At 43.8% G+C, this 18716-nt stretch overlaps 3 non-coding genes across 3 annotated transcripts; 1 reads left to right on the top strand and 2 right to left on the bottom strand.

Annotated features, from left to right (window-relative positions):
• The first annotated feature begins 235 nt into the window (after positions 1–235).
• Positions 236–309, top strand: trnat-agu (transfer RNA threonine (anticodon AGU)). Its single transcript has one exon. It is a non-coding gene; the product is annotated as a tRNA-Thr (tRNA).
• A 14405-nt stretch (positions 310–14714) lies between these two features.
• Positions 14715–14787, bottom strand: trnav-cac (transfer RNA valine (anticodon CAC)). Its single transcript has one exon. It is a non-coding gene; the product is annotated as a tRNA-Val (tRNA).
• Positions 14788–15531: 744 nt separating this feature from the next.
• On the bottom strand, positions 15532–15604 carry trnav-cac (transfer RNA valine (anticodon CAC)). Its single transcript has one exon. It is a non-coding gene; the product is annotated as a tRNA-Val (tRNA).
• Between the last annotated feature and the right edge of the window lie 3112 nt (positions 15605–18716).

Below are 18716 nucleotides of genomic sequence, written 5' to 3'. Positions count from 1 at the left end.
AGCATTTAGATGTATCGTAACTGGAGGTTCCCGAAACATTTGAGACACGAGTACTGAGAGTTTCGATCCAGAAATAAATGGCTTGAGATATTCCCTTGTCCCTCAACAGAAGCCTGCACACCTTTCAGGTTTTGGAAATAATCCTGTAACTTCAAAGGGACCTATTCATGATGTAATCAGCTATTCTCTTCTTATAGACTTTGTATACAAAAGCATCGAACCAGTGACAGTAACTGGCGCTGTGGCTTAGTTGGTCAAAGCGCCTGTCTAGTAAACAGGAGATCCTGGGTTCGAATCCCAGCAGTGCCTAATCTGTGGCTTCTAAGAGTAGTCATTTAACCTTCTCTGATGTGAAAGCTTAAAGCTTGTCTTTTGTGGCTCTGTGGCGCAATGGATAGCGCATTGGACTTCTAGATTGTGAATGGAGATATTCAAAGTTTGTGGGTTTGTCATATGGGTAATTAATAAATAAAAACGTATCGATACAAGGCCCCCACTCCAGAGCATTTTTTCACACACCGGCTTGTCTTGTGGATGTCTTGTGGATGCCATACCACCTTTGGAAGGTCAGGCTGTGCTGTCCTGTGTGTGGAGAATCAGAGTGTTCTGGTTAACCTCCACCAGCTGCATGGATGTTCCTCCCATCACCAAGCTGTTGCCCAGTACAAGCTGCCTTATCCTGCGATAGTCTTGCAGGATCAGAGACAATCTTGACAGGGCTCCCTTGCCTTTTCTTTTGGGGCTTGGGTGGACAGTGCAAAGTCTGATGAAGATGGTCTCCAGCAGACGGCAACAGTCAGGCCACTGAGCAGGTGCGCTGCTTGCACCCAGCACACATCTGGTGGTGCTCTCTACACCAGGGTGAGTGGGCTTCTTCGGGACCTTGAAGCGTCCACTCAGCAGTCTCTTTCGGCATCGACTGTCTTACACCACCCGTTCCTTGTCCCGGTCATCCAGGTTCTGCCAAAGAGCAATTATGGTGTTGGCTTCCTGGTTGGTCAGGCTGAGGGCTGTGTGGTCCCGGAGATCCACCAGATATTCTGCCAGCTGGTCCACATGTTGATAACCCGGGATATTTTGGTAGTCAACAGCCTATTAAAAAACACAAACATGCAATACAATTATTACATCACATCTGTCTAATGCATAATTCCATAACTGATTGTGTTATTTTCCTGTTTATCACCGTAAAGCACTGTATAGTACAAAGCAGAGAGAGCGCCATTCTTGACATTTTACAAAGCACCAAATAAATAAAGATGACTTGACTTGATGTGTATTTGCAGCTTACAAATGAATTTAGGCTGTACTTTTAAATGTAAAATATGTGGAAAGTCTGGATTTAAAGCACTGGATGTTAATTCATCATAATTATTCTAGTTAATTTGAAAGACATACAAAGGAGTAGTATTTACCGTCTCTTCTTCATCATCATCCTGACCAGCATCCTCTGGCTCTGAGGGGAGAGTTGAAACAGATGTTTCAGAGGGAACAGGTGTGACAGCAGTCCCTGAGGGTCCAGGTGATGAAGGAGACTGTGTGAGGACAAGTTTGGGGTCAGGGACCAGTGAAGGGGATGTGGAGCCCAGTACAGGTGTGGCACTGCTGGTGACCAGGGTGGAAGAACCCAGTGTCAGTGTGGAAGAGGGTGGTGACAGAACAGCCTCCGGATCTGCTATTGTGTGATCCTCGCTGATGTCACAGAAGCCCTCATCTTCATCTCGCTCCTCCACACTGAGGTCCTCAATGAGCTCTGCTGTCTGCTCAGAGTCAGGATTCATGTCCTGCAGTGCCTGACCAGTCTGCTGGAACAGATACTGCACTCCAATGAGCTCACCTGAAATAAAAACAATAAACAAACGGAAATTAAATAGAATGTTGTGTATCATATTTGATACATTAGGCTTTTGTAGTAGCTCATATAGTGTGAGAATATAGAGCTCATCGTCAAGGAGAAAAAAAACTAAATAGTTTTATTAAGAGGCCAAACACGTTTAATTATGGGGGCAAAACATGAAATGAAATGCAATACAATGATGATTGAGAGAAAAGTCTGATGATCATTTTGATATTTACATGTAACATGATTTTCTAATCAAGTGAACCCAAACTGCTTCAGTCTAGTAACTAGTCATTAAATATTACAAACAATATAAAAGTTATTCTTACAATTACTTTATAAAATCAGTAAAGGTTTTACAATGAAAAGAAACGTGAAGCACGAGCTGAAGGTGGACACTTTTACAATTATACTAAAAGACTATAATCAATCAGACGACAGAGGGCATGTTTCCTAAAAATTTTTGATCATGTTGATCATTTAGAGTCCTTTAGAAACTTGCATATCAATTATGATACAATCGACTCTATAGGGTTAAATCTGACATACAGACGGAGGTTACACAGAAATTGCAAGTTGATAAAATAAAAAAATATATAAAACAATTCTCACCGGTGTAACATGCAGGGGGACAAAACGTGGGGACCACTTTCCTGCCAAACAGCTTTTCATAATTGCCGTTTACACAGTGAACAAGTTCTCCTGTGTAGCTGCGCAAAGCTGATGGCTCCGATGACAGGGAAGCAGCCTCCCGGTCCTGGTTCCACCGGTGTAGACCCTCCAGCAGATAAATCTGAAAGTTCAGACTGTTTGCACTGGTCCCTGTAAATAGACACAACAGTGTTTAGGAGGTGTTAAAGGAACACACAAAAACACTTAATGCTCTTTCTTTACACCTGCACAGTGTGTGTGACAAAGACAATACCTGGGATGAAACGGTTCAGGTGTAAATGAAAGGACTCGAGAGAAGTGGAGCCTCTGGCACATCTGTAGGTCTTCAGAAGCACACCTCCCTTGTTTAGGCTCCCTGTCTCTGTATAGAGCACAACACCAGGGGGGTCTTGAATGCATTTCACATGCTTCTTCTGGACATTCCAGATGTGCTCCATCCTTTCTCGGTCCAGGAGAGGAACACCCAGGGAGTCTTTGCCCTTGCTGCTCAGGAGCTCTGTAAGCAGCCGCTCAAGGAGAAGGATGGTAGTCTCCTCTCCACAGGTCCTCCTCCGGCAATGGAGTGCCAGCTCATTCCTGGTAAGATGCTTGTTGACATCTTCATCTGTCAGCGCAGGCCAACCCTGGGATATCAACAGCTCTCTCTTTGCTTTGCGAAGCATAGAAACATCAGCCGCATCCCACTCAAAAATGCACGCTGACAGCCGTGACATGAAGATGGGATACAGCTGATGGGCATCAGTTGTACACCCCATGGCAATCCTGCGCATAAAATGCCAGATGTCCAAGCGAATCATGAGATCAGGCCACCCTCTGAATCTGGTTTTCAGCTTGGTCTCACCCACATCAGTGCAGCAGCCACAGTCCACGTACAAAACAGCAGGTGGATCCACACTAGCCTGCTGGTACCTTTTCACCAGACCATCGACCATCATGTCCAGTCCTGCTCCTTCCTGTGCTGTCAGCACACTCATGAGCACCTGACCAAACTCATTGCCAACAGAGGTAAGCCAGAGTCCCGTTCCCCTTGCCGTCCCAGCCAGCTTCTTAGTGATCTGCAGTAGATGACAGGAAGCATGCAATGCAATGAAACATCACACCATGTAGAATATGATACTCATGCTCTTATAATGATATAACAGTAAACACCATAAATTAACAAAAATCCCCTGCTAACCTTTTTAGTGGAATCCATCTTCAAGACTGAACCATACGTAGATGTTATCCTTGCATGGATTCATCCAGCCTTGTCAGGATGTCTTGGCTGTACACGGTGAGCAGCCACTTGCAGCTTGGGACCACTGTAGGCTCTGGGGGTTCCTGGAATTGTATTTGCAACACCCCGGGTCGTTTGAGGAAGTCCACACATTGGGTGGTGTACCGGGCCATACGCTGGAGCCACTCCTCACTGTGGTTCTCACGCAGCTGTTTGATGACACGGGACTGTTGCCTAGGCCACGCTCACGCAGGAGCCGAATGACTCTCATATCACAGGCATACCTTAGGAAAAGCTAAATCCACACATTCATATATTTTACACAACTGATTTGTAAAGAATTTGCAAACATATGTGATGATGGGCTATCAACTGGATGTGGAATTAAAGTGTACTTACTTCCGCGTGAGGATGACCCGAAATTCAGAGCGATTGCCCAGATCCAGCTGTTGCAGGACAGTCTGACTCCAGGACACATGCGAGGCTTTACACTTGGTACAGATGAGGGTTTCTGTGACCATGTTGTACATCCTATCGATGTCCAGAACCTGCCGTGCCCTTTTGTGCAGACCGCCTCCAGTCAGCTGATGCTGCCCGCAGGCAGAATTGGGACAGAGAGCCTTGATCTTCCAAAGCTTGTACGGCATCCACAGCAACAGAGCAAGACAAAAAAATCTGTCTGGAGCTGGAGCCTGGTTGTAAATAAGTGCTGGCTGTGGTGGGTAATACCAGAGCTGTAGGTTGTCTCGAAGCTCTGGTTTTCCCTTGGGCCCCATTTTAAAAAGCCTGCTGGCAATCCACCTGTGATCCTCTGGTGGCAAAGTGTCCGACCACAAACGATGCAGTCGAACTAGAGATGCATCTTGCAGTAATGCCCCCGAAGGAGTAGTCTGTGAATGAAAAAGACAAAACATTTAGTCTAGCAGGTCATTTATTTAATTACCGCTTTATCTATTCAAGACTACCCTCATATAAAATAGAAAATATTGGATGTCAAAAACGTACTTAAGGTTATAGAATAAAATGTATACATTTGTTCCAATAGTTTTCAGAATTGTGTCAGCTGCTAGCACTAATTTGTGTGACTACTGAGTTGTGACAGTTAATATGCAAATTCAATTATTTTGGACCAATAAAATTTGAAATTACTTACCGAGACAACATGCAATGAAATATAATATATGTTGCATATATAACAAGAGAAAGAAACAGTCATAACTGTCCAATAATTTTAACTAATCCTAGATGGAATTATACAATACTGTTTAAAGGTCTATGTTCAGTAAGATTCTTTTTGTTTTTGAAATATGATTAAAATACAGTCAAAAACAGTAATAGTGGGAAATAATATTGCAATTTAGGATCGCCGCTTATTTGAATCTGTTTTCAAAAGTATTTACAGTTTTTTTCAATCGCTAACAAGCGCTTACCCATACTTCAGATACTTTTTCCTAAACTCTTAACACAGACTCACACCAACAAAACACAATTGGCCAAATTGATAATTTTCTTCTCAAGAACACATTTTGTTACAGATTTTTATGATTGTTTACACACTAAAATAAAAATTTCCACACAATTTGCAAAATTCTACTCCAATGAGCAAAACCCCTCCGCAGATTTGCACAACATTACACACGGTGATTTGTAAAACTCTACACACATTTTCACACCTTAGACACAGATAAGGATTGTGAGGTTACTTCCTTGTCATTACAAAGCCCCGGATTGCCATTGACCACACTAATGAATGAATTGGATATGCACATCCATCAGGCGTGGAAGCACACATGTGCTAATTTGAAAACGCATCACTCAGGAGTGCTATAAAAGGCAGCAGGTGAGTTCACCTGTCTTCAACAAAAATGGAAGGAGCTAAAAGAAGAAGAAGAAGAAGAAGAGTGAGAATAAGAGGGGGGGGGCTCAAAGAGGAGATGAAGGAGGTAGAGGAAGAGGAGAAGGAGGTAGAGGAAGAGGTGAAGGAGGTAGATGAAGAGGAGAAGGAGGTAGAGGAAGAGGAGAAGGAGGTAGAGGAAGAGGTGAAGGAGGTAGAGGGACCATGGACTGACACCGATGGAAGCTGGACAAAGAGTTCAACCAAATCTCTGGTTGATACTGTAACTGAATAGTTACAGTATTCTTGTTGCTTTTACAGCAGTTTTTCTTCAGAGTCAAACTGTATGTACTTCATGCAGTAATTTTAATTTGTCTACAGATTTTATTTTTTTCATTGATTTCATTGTTGGTTGATTACTTTAACTGATTATGGTAAGAAATACTGTAAATAAATACTTGAAATATGAGTCTGCAGAAATCAGTGTTGTGCAGTGCTTGGTAAGTTTATAGTAGGCCTATTTGTGTACATTCTCCCTATATCTCAAACTAATCATGAAGAATGTTGTTTGTGTGTCACAATTTTTTTTTTCATCTAAATTATCCCTTACATAACAATGTCTGGCCAAAAATCTAGCACATGCTATTTCCTAAAAATAGTATTTTTACAAAACAGTTTTTTATTTATCACAACAGTGTGAAACTGGTTACAATAGTGTCTGATCATTGAGGACTGTGTTGGTTAAATGAAAACTAATAGCATTTTCACAAATATGTGTATATCTTTTGACTGAAGTGTGTATGTTTTGACAGAAGTGTGTCATTTTCCAAACAATCTAGAAATTATGCCAATTGAGTGTGGTGTTTGGATAATTGTGATTACATTTTGAAAAAAAGAACCCGGTTTTCAAAATTGCGTGTAAACAATTGAAAAAAACTGTAAATATATACTAACTCTTGTAAGGAACTCAGCTTTTTGGAAATATTAATAATCAATAATATCTTGTTATTATTAATTATAAATATTTGGGTCAGTTAATTGGATTAACTTGATGTGGCTGAATTAATATTACAATCAATTAATCAGTTCTTCCAACGAACTCTTTTGATTATTAATTTATTCTAATAAAGGGTATCTTCCATGGCCACCGAAGAATAATTATTTCTTCGCCTGTACTTGTACTTTGAGCCAGTAGCAAAAACCGTGATCGTAAAGTGACTTGTATTGCAAGCAAAACAGAACCAAATACATATTATGTACAAGTTTTATTAACTAAATATAGATATTTATATGAATATAAATAAACTAAACAACATACACACATGAATACATAAATAGGTTAGTGATAGGATGAAGTTGGAAACCGGAAGAGGGTCTATGAGAAGAACCATCAGAATTTCATTTTACACATTTCATTGAATTGAATACTTGCATTTGTAATGGGAACAATTCTTGAAGTTGTTGAAAATTGAAGTCGTTGATGGTTCCGGCAGTGTCAAGTGGAAGTTGGTTGAGCGTTCTCTTTCTCCAGGACCGCATGGCTGGTTTGGGCAAGGCCTGGGACTCTGTTGAGGCCACGCCGAGCACCCAGGAGAAGTGAGGAAGTCGGAAGGATGGGTGATTGGAGTCGTTGTTGGTTGGAGTCTTTGTTGGTTGGAGTCTTTGTTCCAAAACTCCTGAGATTGTCCTTGGTTCTTTGTGAGAGAGTCTTCTCTCTTTTCCATGAGGCCGGATCTGGTTGGAATCGAGGCCTGCTGGGCCCTGGGGCCCCCGTGGAGGGGGAGGGGGCTCCCCAGTCTCACCAGAACAGTGTTGCGGCTGGATGAAAAACTAAGAGAGGCAGGTCACATGTGGACTGTCTCTAATAAGGCCTGGAGAAGATCCTCCCCTAAGGGTTGAACTCGACCAATCAGAAAGGGGACATGTCTGAGAGGGAAAGTGGCTCTTAGTTGATTTATGGATCTTTGTCCCTAGGAAGATTATACCTTCATTAATGCTAAAATAGCTATAACACATCCACACTGCATTCTAGAAGAAGGTGATGTACATCAAAGTGTGAGTCATTAAATGAGGATTAGTTAGGTAGGAGGCACTATACAGGTGAGGTTACATTGATCGTTAGTTTGTTGTATACCAGGATACATACCATAATATATACCTAATAGTACACGAGACAGTAAACCATTTACACTGTTTCTTTCACAGTTTTATGCATGTTCATTTATAGATCAGTTAGTCTATGATTAATGCAGCAAAGTCTGTTTTAAAGAGGGTTTCTGTTTCATAGTCTCTCTCTTGAGTATGTGGCCACATTCCTCGGAGGTCGTAAAATCTCCTTGTCATGCCCTGTAACATGACACTGTTTCTGCCCTTGTGTTTGTTCATTTGGGCTGTGTGAGGAGTTTCATAAACCTTTGTATATAATGAATAATTAGTATGTGTCTGATTGGTCCATACCCTACAGATCCCCCCTCTCGATCGTTGTTGTCCCCCCTCAAGGACAACCACGAGCGAAGTTGGAAGTGCAGAGAGATCGGACACACACTTGTCATAGAAGGCTGGAAGGCCATGGTGGCCTCTGGTTGCTCGTGTCTTCTGGAGCGGTGGTCGTTCCACGGCTGGTGATGTGGACAGTAGCCAAGTCCAGGTCTCTGCAGCAGGTGTTGAGGCAGCAGGTGTTGGGACATTCTGAAGTTCATTAGTTTTGGGGCAGGTGTTTCCTTGTGGTTGCAGGAAGTGGTTAGGCCTCTATGTAGCATAGAGAGGTTTTCAAGCTGACATGGTGCTGGTGGCCGGAGGTCAGAAGGTGGTTGTTAGCCTCTCAGTCACGAGAGGTCTGAAGGATTGAAGTGTTGTTCTGTCCTTATGGTGGTTCCGACGCAAGCTTGCCTAAGCTGGGGTGGGCAAGGAGTCGGAAGCTTGTACCTTACAGGACTCCTCGGGTGAGTCCTGTGCAGGGAGCTATTTTGCGTGTGTCAGCGGCTCCAGTAACTCTGAGGCAGGTGCGTCCAGCTGTCCTTGCGGAGCCTCAGATTGACACCTGTGTGAAGGGTATGGAAGAGGATGCTGTCGTTGACAGCCGTGGTCTTCCTGTGGTGTTTGCAGGGTGCTGTCCTCCATGGCTTCTCCAAGGGGCTTGGCTGGTACCTGGGTTGTTGCCATGGTGACAGTTCTGTGCTGGTCCTGGGCATGCTCAGTCTAGCTGCATTGAATCTGGTTCGAACCTCAGTGTCTAGCTGGTCTGTAAGGCTTTGGGCACAGGTCCGCTCCTTGTGGGACGCTGTGATCTATTATGTGAGGTTGTTTACCTTCTGTTTTATACCCATAAGGTGGGGTAAGGAGATGAGAATCTTGATCACCCCGGTGTGGCTGTAACTCTGGCTTGGGGCATGGGTCGTTTGTCCTCTTCTCTCATGGTGCAGTTCCGTTGGCTCCGGTGCCGTCGGATGTCAGCAGCCATGGGTGGAACAGTGTTCCTCGCGATGGCTTGTCAGTCTTTTCGTTCTCCTAACCGGTTAAGGTCAGGTTAAGCAGAGGATCTGCAACATTTTGGCACACCTGTGGTGAGAGACTAATGCATGACCCTAGAAAGTTCAGAGCCACGGTTTAATGGGTTCGCTAGATATGTAGCATAAAGCTAGGTATTTCATGTGTAGCTAGCTAGTGAAGTGTGTATTGTATCCTTATCATCTTAGCTGTGAATGTTAGGAGGCTAAGACTTGTGTGGTTCCGAGAGTATTTCCTGGAAAGGGCATAGCCGAGATGAAATAAATGACTTAAGATGGTTCTTATGACTAAAATATTTCTCTGGACTTAACTGGTGGTTCACTACGGCTTGACGAAGTGAAGAATAGGAGGAAAAAGGACAGCTTTCCTATTCAAATTATGCTTATTATCAATCCTCGGGACTATAGTTATGCCCTAGTAATCGTTGAAGTTACTTGTGTTGCAGGGTCATAAAAATTAGTGCACTTGTTGAAAATAAACAAAATCACAAATAAAGGTGTCTCTGGTTCCTTTCTGGGCCCTATGGGAAATGGAACCACATTTGAACAAGAGAAGAAATGGAAATAAATCATATACATGACAGTATAGACAAGTGAATAGCTGACTGCTATTATTATCGAAGTAAAATAAAAATAAAAAGGACTTAAGTAAGTGATAAAAACAGCCGGAATGATCTGAAATTGAGAGTAATCAATAGCACTAGTGACTAACCTTTAGATTTGCCTGGACCAAAACTCCATAGTGGGTCACAGCTGTTGCGTGTTTAAGACCACACCGTGTGTGTCCCTCCAAAGGTTTAGTCAACATGCTGATGAAAATTCTCATAACTATAAGAATTCTTCTCTAGCTACACAGCTTACATGTAATTAAACTTGGGTTTAATTGACAGGGCATCTGCAAATTTAGCCTACAGCGCTCAGCAAGGACTATGCCTAAACTAGTGAAGGTGAAATTCAGCTGAGAAGAATTGAAAGTAAGGAAAGAGAAAAATTAGAAACCCTAAATGGGGTTAAAGAAAGTATTTTAGAATACTTTGCGCTGTATACATAAAAGCTGTAATTAAGGCTTCAAGTAAATGATGCTAACCGCTAACTGTAGAAGTTATTATGTAGCTTAGCCTAAGCTGGATGGATGCTAGGTTAGCTTAGCTTAGCCTAAACTGGATGGACACTAGGTTAAGTTAGCTTAGCCACCTAGGCTGGTTTGTTTACAAGATGACGTCACGAGTTAGCACTTCCTGTGACAAGTCGTTGTCATGGGAACCAGTGCATGTAAGAACAATTCAACAGTCCATGAAGAATGTCCGCACATTTTAAATGAGTTATGCATGTTTAAACGGGTTAAAAGGGGGCGCCTATACTTTAAATCTTTCAAGAACTTGATGTTAGATTCAGTAAAATGCAAATGTGGTTTGGCATTTGCAAATTTTACTCATGGAACTCTTCTCTTTACTGTACGCAACTTATTCTATTTGTTTACAGAGTAAGGAAATAGATTTGCTGTAAGTCAAAGCTTGTCTAAGCCTATATAGTTACGTCCATCTCGTGCATAAATACTGACTTTTCAGCGAGTAAACAGTTTTGATCGCTAGGTAGCTCTCTGCTTGTAGATGCAGCCAAAATTTAGGTGAATTTACCTAACAATAATTTGTAAGGTCTTTACTTTGTAGAAAGGGGAGCATCACCCAAGTCTACGTGTATATAACACTGTACTGAGATTCCTTCGTCAGAAACAGATTAAGCAATACTGCAATTTGGATTCCTTCAACCAAAGCAGACTAATAAATACCGGTACAGTTTGCATGCCGCTGAGATGAGATTCCTTTGTCAAACAGACTTACGCTTTAATGCTGAAATTACCGATACCAGTTAAGACCCCTTTTTTTTTATTTTTTATTATTATTATTTTAAGTAGAGATGTCAATTCCAGCTATCGTTTTATCTGCATTTAGACAAGCCAGCAGCTAGTGATCAAAATGTGTATCGCATATCATGTCCCGTTTGGATCGGAATGATCAAATAAGCACTTTTTTAGGATAACAGTAGTTACGAAGGGGCTATAGGTCATGCTAGTTTTCCTGTAACCCTTCATTGTCATGGAAACTAATGTGTAGCAGTGCCAATTCAACCAGCATGTAGCAAATGTTTGTTTCAAAAGAGTCGTGCATAGTCTGTTGGCAGGTGAGGCTTACACGTCCATTCAAGATTTCCTTTATATCAGTAAAATTCTACTTTTACTAATGCAGAGTCTTGCTGCTCTTTGAGCACACATTTTCATCTACTTTAAAAGTTTTATGTCCTATGTTGACCAGGGACTTTTTAGCAGAGTCTTGCATTGTTTTCATGCTGTGTGCCTTCTGGCTTTGCAGTTCAGAATCAATGGGGTCTTAGGAACCTTTTCTGGGGAGGCCTTCTGTGTTAGAGGCCTTCTGCATCAGGTCACGCATCGTTGAGTGGGCATTGCGTGGGGGCAGGTGAAAATATGGTGACTAACTGGTTTTGGAGGAAAAGTTTCTTGAAGCTGGTGTCCTCCTCCGTCACAGGTTCGTTGTAAGTTCCACAGAAAACTCGTTCGGAGTCGGTGGTGGTAGCACAGGCCCTTCTAGGTCTGTCCTGCTTGGTGTTTGGGCAGGGCCCAGCTGGGCTAGATGTGTCTAGATCAGATGGAGTCTGTCTCGGTGTGCCACACCGGCTGCAGGTGCAGACTGCAGGTGAAAATCAATGTCTCGTGGATTGGCAGGGATGTCTCTGACCTTTCACTTGAGATTGTTGAGTGTCACTTCATGTGCCATTTCAGGGATTGTCTGAGTTACCTTTTCCTCCTGCAGCTGCAGGGGCTCTCAGGACACTGTCTGGTGAAGTGTTAAGCCGAGGGCTTTGGCTCCTCCCCCCCTTTGTGCAGGGCTGGGGAAGCTTACGCTGCTAATGTGAAGGTCAGCAGGGTCCATCTTTCTTGTGTGGTCCATTTGCAGTGGGTTGGACTGTTGCAGCTCTCTTTGGACCACATGGAGTGCGTCAATAATGTTACAGCATCGCTAAGTCAGTGTTCGGACTTCCGCTGCACATTGATGGCTTTAGCTCTCTTTGAGTTCAACCATTTCTTTAAGTTCTTTGAGTGAAACAGTTCTTTACCCGTCGGTTTGCAGGTGCTCAGAGCTGTCGTCCGCCTGAAAACTGATGATCTCTTTCAGTTGCTCTGCTCTGTCAGGGTCCTTGCATCTGTCCTGTGCCTTCTCCCGTTGAGCAGGGTTCGTTCTCTGTGGAGTCCTGTGGCTGGCAGCGTTAGTTCATTTACCTCCTGTTTGAGGCCTGCGGGAGCATGGCCAAGGAGAAGATAATGCTGGTCAGCTCTTGGTGGCTCAGGCTGGGTGTCAGACGTCTGCTTTCATTGTTGCCTAACTGTTCCTTCCTCTGCCGTGGCAGGTCGTTGCCTGCTTCAGGCTGAAGGATGTCCATGACACTGCTCTGCCGGGTCTTCAGGTGGTCCTGGTGGCAGAGCTGGGTGTCTGAGGCCTACTGGAACACTTGTGGGAACACGAGAGAGAAATGGCAAAGGCAAATGCAAGTTTCTACAGAGGTGGTGAGCTATCTGTGTGGGAGAATGGCTATGTGGAGCAGCTAAAATTTAGTGTTGGTGAGCACACACAACAAAAAAAAAAAAGTTTTGAGTATCTTAGTTGACGTGCTTTAAGCAGCATCGACTGATGACTGGGCTCTTACATGTCATAACCTATTACTCAAAAATGCTGATGGTTCTTCTCACATGTTGTGCTACGAGAGTAACAGATAGAGCAAAACCAAAATAAAACAATGGGATGAAACCAGAAAAGAAGAGGAAGAAAGGAGTGTTTTACCTATTTAGGTTTAGCTAGGAGACATAGGTAAACAGGAGTCACTTATGGGTTATGCTGCTGTTAGACTAAGCTACCAGGGACACATCAGACATCTCAAGGTCCAAAAGAAGAAGAAGAAACAATGGGAAGTGTTTCCAGTTCTGTCTGGGGCCTACTGTGCGTTTGTGTTTAGCCGTACTTCATGTACTTAGCTTGGTGCTAAGGAGTGAGGATGGGTAAAACACAGACAGGAAGTAGGATATTAATGACGTGTGTAACTCGCTATGGAAACAACAGTCGCTAGATATTGTAATCCTATAGAGAGAGAGAAGATGAGGATAGTGACTAGTGATCTAAAATAAGGTAAAGGTAAAGTTAGAACGTCCTTATAGCTCTAAGAAAACTAAAAGGAAAGGGAAGCGTATCAAGTAATTTAATTAAATTTCAAATTTAGTTAAGCCCTTCTTTTTTTCTTTAGCTGAATATAAGAATTCAGGCTGAAACAAACGTAAATAACTAAATTGAAATAAAATAAAAATAAATAAAAAAAATGTATGTAAACATTGTGTGTTCTCATAGCTCTGGTAACTAGAGGGGAACTTGACTAAGCAAATTGATTTAATTAAATTCCCAATTTAATTAAATTCAATTTAACTGAATAGGACTATTCAGGCTCAACAGGTGTAAATACACAAAATAAAATAGGGGTAGATTTAAGTAAAAATAAAAGAAACACAAATAAAAACCCAAAGTATCTGGGTTTCAATCTGAAAGTGAAACCAAGAGGAAGGGGTCGAGAGAGAGAAAGAGAGAGAGAAGAGGGTGGTTTAACCCTCTTATGAGACGTGCTTCGTGAAGCTCTGACACCAGGGTGAATCATTCGTCTCAAATCATTCGGAGTGTATCACTGCTAAGGTCACGTGATTTTATTAAACTGGGCTTCGTTACGCGTCATAGCTGTTTCGAAATTGTTTTAAATTTCAACGGTTCGTGAACCATTGTGTATCTGGTCTCTATGTGATCTCGTATCACTTTATAGATTCGTACACATTTAATGACGCATTTGATAAAGGGTCTGATTGACTTTCAAGTCAAGCTTTCATAAAACGAGCCCTACGGTTTACTAAGATATTATGCCTTGAAAGACACCTCATATTAAACGATATTAGGTAGCTCGCGGATTGCCATTACCTGATTACACCTTTTGATAAAACCTTTGCGATTGGTTTGTAAAAGGTGTTTCGTTGATTTGAGTTTCCGCTACGCTTTCACGTGTTGGGCGAATGTGATGACCACTACACTACAGAAACCTAATGTTGAGAGGGATGTGCTTTTTAGAAGATGGCTCCTTCCCATAATCTGCCCTGCAAGCAGTGTGACAGTCTGTAAATTCCACAACAACAGAACAGAGGTTATTCGGCATGGCAATCTGCCTACAGCTCCTTGGTACGATGGCCTTCACAAGGGTTATGTAGCGAATTGCAGCATTTATATTTAACATGCCTCCACTTGTTTCCACCCAGTTTTGAACTGAGGACCTGTCGCGTGTAAAGCGAACGTGATAACCACTACACTACGGAAACTTGATGTGGATGTCAGTCCCACCTCTTCTAGGGTACGCTTGTTCAAAAACGACTGAAACTATAGACTGCCCAGTGTTTTAAACATGGCAAAAAGCTGCTAATTTTGTTGGCAGACCAAACATTTTTTATTACTGTACAGGAAACCTCAACGGTCATTTGTTTTATTTTTGACAGAAAATGTGCCTGCATCCCTGCAAGTGTACTGACCTGATCAAGCGAAAACCACACACAGTTTCCGCCCAGTTTCGAACTGGGGACCTTTCGAGTGTGAGGCGAACGTGATAACCACTACACTACGGAAACACACCTTCAGGTTGCAGACATAAATCTTTAGGTGCACGCTTATTAAAAGGCATATAAAGGAAAGGAGCGCTGCTACTAGCGTGGCAAAAAGTTTAAATTTTCTGTCAGAATCCAACCACTGTTTCTGCTCGGTTTCGAACAGAGGACCTTTTGCGTGTTAGGCGAACGTGATGAACACTACACTACAGAAACCTATTGATGAGGTACATGTGCTTTTTAGAAGATGGCTCCTTCCCATAATCTACTCTGCAAGCAGTGTGACAGTCTGTGAATTCCACAAACAACAGAACAGAGGTCATTCGGCATGGCAGTCTGCCTACAGCTCCTGGGTACGATGGCCTTCACCTGTCTTAAAAGTAAGGGTTTTGTATCGAATTGCAGCATTTATATTTAACATGCCTCCACTTGTTTCCACCCAGTTTTGAACTGAAGACCTTTGCGTGTAAAGCGAACGTGATAACCACTGCACTACAGAAACTTGATTTGGACGTCAGTCCCACTGCTTCTAGCGTACGCTTGTTCAAAAGCGACTGAAACTATAGACTGCCCAGTGTTTTTAACATGGCAAAATGCTGCTAATTTTGTTGGCAGACCGAACATTTTATATTACTGTACAGGAAACCTCAATGGTCATTTGTTTTATTTTTGTCCTTTTCTAAAGAGATTAAACCACAAACATCCCTGCAAGTGTACTGACCTGCTCAACAGAAAATCGCATACGAAATTTTTGCAAAAACCACCCACAGTTTCCGCCCAGTTTCGAACTGGGGACCTTTCGCGTGTGAGGCGAACGTGATAACCACTTCACTACGGAAACACATCTTCAGGATGCAGACATAAATCTTTAGGTGCACGCTTATTAAAAAGCATATAAAGCAGTGGTCTCAAACTCAATTCCTGGAGGGCCAGAGCTCTGCACAGTTTTGCTCCAACCCTAATCAAGCACACCTGATTCAGCTAATCAAGGTCTTCAGGATTGCTAGAAACTTCCTTGCAGGTGTGAGTTTGAGCTGGTTGGAGCTAAACTGTGCAGAGCTGTGGCCCTCCAGGAATTGAGTTTGAGACCACTGATATAAAGGAAATGAGCGCTTCACCCACCTAGTGTGGCAAACAGTTTACATTTTCTGTCAGAATCCAACCACTGTTTCTGCTCGGTTTCGAACCTAGGACCTTTCGCCCTTTAGGCCACCGGGTTAGGGAAGGGGACCCCCGCGCGTCGCCCCCTAGGTGATTTTTCGGGGACCGGCCGACGGTGCCGACGAAATCCGGCCCCCTCGCCCGCGATCCGGGCATCGGCCACAGGGGGGCGACTCGCCGACCGCCCTCAGTCGATTCGACACGCGCCGAACAGGTTGCGGGCGGGCGTCCACGGAGCGCACGCGCGTCCCCCTGACCGCCCTTTCGCGAAATTCCCTGACCGCACCCACCGACCACGGAGCGCCCGTCCGTCCCACCTGTGACCTGCGAACAGCCCCCTGGCCACGCCCACTGACACGAACAGCCTATTCGTCCCACCGACCGCCTGTGTGACCACGAACGGCCTTTTCGCCCACGGCCAACCTGGGTGACGGCCCCTGGCCCCGCCCACTGACACGAACAGCCTATTCGTCCCCCTAACCGCCTGTGTGACCACGAACGGCCATTTCGCCCACGGCAAACCTAAGTGACGGCCCCTGGCCACGCCCACTGACACGAACAGCCTATTCGTCCCCCTAACCGCCTGTGTGACCACGAACAGCCTATTCATCCCACTGACCACCTATGTGACCACGAACGGCCTATTCATCCCACCGACCGCCCAGTGACCACGGACAGCCTATTCGTCCCACTGACAGCCTATGTGACCACGAACGGCCCGTCCGTCCACGGCCAATCTAAGTGACGGCCCGTCGCCCCGCCCAGTGACTACGGACAGCCTATTCGTCCCACTGACAGCCTGTTTGACCACGAACGGCCCGTCTGTCCACGGCTAATCTAAGTGACGGCCCGTGTCCCTGCCCAGTGACCACGGACAGCCTATTCGTCCCACTGACAGCCTATTTGACCACGAACGGCCCGTCTGTCCACGGCCAATCTAAGTGACGGCCCGTGGCCCCGCCCAGTGACCACGGACAGCCTATTCGTCCCACTGACAGCCTGTTTGACCACGAACGGCCCGTCTGTCCACGGCCAATTTAAGTGACGGCCCGTGGCCCCGCCCAGTGACCACGGACAGCCTATTCGTCCCACTGACCGCCTGTGTGGCCACGAATGGCCTATGTGTCCCATCAGAAGAACTATACATTATTAGACTTAAAATGGCATGTCCATGGACAGCCTATTTGAACTCTGTCAAATAAGTTACAGGTCGGCAAAGTAAGGGCCCACCTGTAACTTATTTGACAGGGTCCAAATAGTTGGATCATATTTCATAATTACAGTGGTTTTATTAGGTGAAACCTACTGTACACCACACAGGGGCCACAATACAACACACTGATGTACATTAAAGCTATCAATTATGCATAATTAGCCTAAAAATGGACTGTCCACGAACAGCCTATTTGGACCCTGTCAAATAAGTTGCAGGTGGGCAAAGTAAGGAACCACCTGTAACTTATTTGACGGGGTCCAAATAGGCTGAGCGTGGTCAATGCATTAATAGGTCATATTTCATAATTACAGTGGTTTTATTAGGTGAAACCTAATGTACACCACACAGGGGCCACAATACTACACACTGATGTACATTAAAGCTATCAATTATGCATAATTAGCCTAAAAATGGACTGTCCACGAACAGCCTATTTGGACCCTGTCAAATAAGTTGCAGGTGGGCAAAGTAAGGGCCCACCTGTAACTTATTTGACGGGGTCCAAATAGGCTGTCCGTGGTCAATGCATTAATAGGTCATATTTCATAATTACAGTGGTTTTATTAGGTGAAACCTACTGTACACCACACTGGGGACACAATACAACACACTGATGTACATTAAAGCTATTAATTATGCATAATTAGCCTAAATATGGACTGTCCACAGACAGCCTATTTGGACCCTGTCAAATAAGTTACAGGTGGGCAAATTAAGGGCCCACTGTAGCCTAAAAATGGACTGTCCACGAATAGCCTAATTGGACCCTGTCAAATAAGTTACAGGTGGGCAAATTAAGGGCCCACTGTAGCCTACAAATGGACTGTCCACAGACAGCCTATTTGGACCCTGTCAAATAAGTTACAGGTGGGCAAATTAAGGGCCCACTGTAGCCTAAAAATGGACGGTCCACAGACAGCCTATTTGGACCCTGTCAAATAAGTTACAAGTGGGCAAAGTATACCTGTAACTTATTTGACGGGGTCCAAATAGGCTGTACGTGGTCAATGCATTAATAGGTCATATTTCATAATTACAGTGGTTTTATTAGGTGAAACCTGCTGTACAACACACTGGGGACACAATACGACACACCTATGTACATTAAAGCTATTAATTATGCATAATTAGCCTAAATATGGACTGTCCACGAACAGCCTATTTGGACCCTGTCAAATAAGTTACAGGTGGGATCTTTTTTATATTTTGTTGTCATGATTGATAAAAATGCATAAAAATGATTAAATATCAATTTTAAGTTCATCTTTGGGCCCCCCTGAGCAATTAGCAGCCTTCAGAACCCCGAAATTCCACTGTCCACGAACAGCCTAAATTTTTGAATGGGATAAGTTGCAGGTGGGACGTCCAGATCTCAGCCTCTGGACACAATTTGGAGCTGAAACCTGAAACAGGGCCCACCTGTAACTTATTTGACGGGGTCCAAATAGGCTGTCCGTGGTCAATGCATTAATAGGTCATATCTCATAATTACAATGGTTTTATGTCGTCAAACCTACTGTAAACCACACTGGGGACACAATACAGCACACTGATGTACATTAAAGCTATTAATTAT

This window comes from Siphateles boraxobius, unplaced genomic scaffold (assembly GCF_051911475.1).
Source record: "Siphateles boraxobius isolate OS27281-9 unplaced genomic scaffold, OSU_SipBor_1 520, whole genome shotgun sequence".
In the NCBI taxonomy this organism is placed as follows: Eukaryota; Metazoa; Chordata; class Actinopteri; order Cypriniformes; family Leuciscidae; genus Siphateles; species Siphateles boraxobius.
This window is presented reverse-complemented; position numbering and strand designations above follow the sequence as displayed.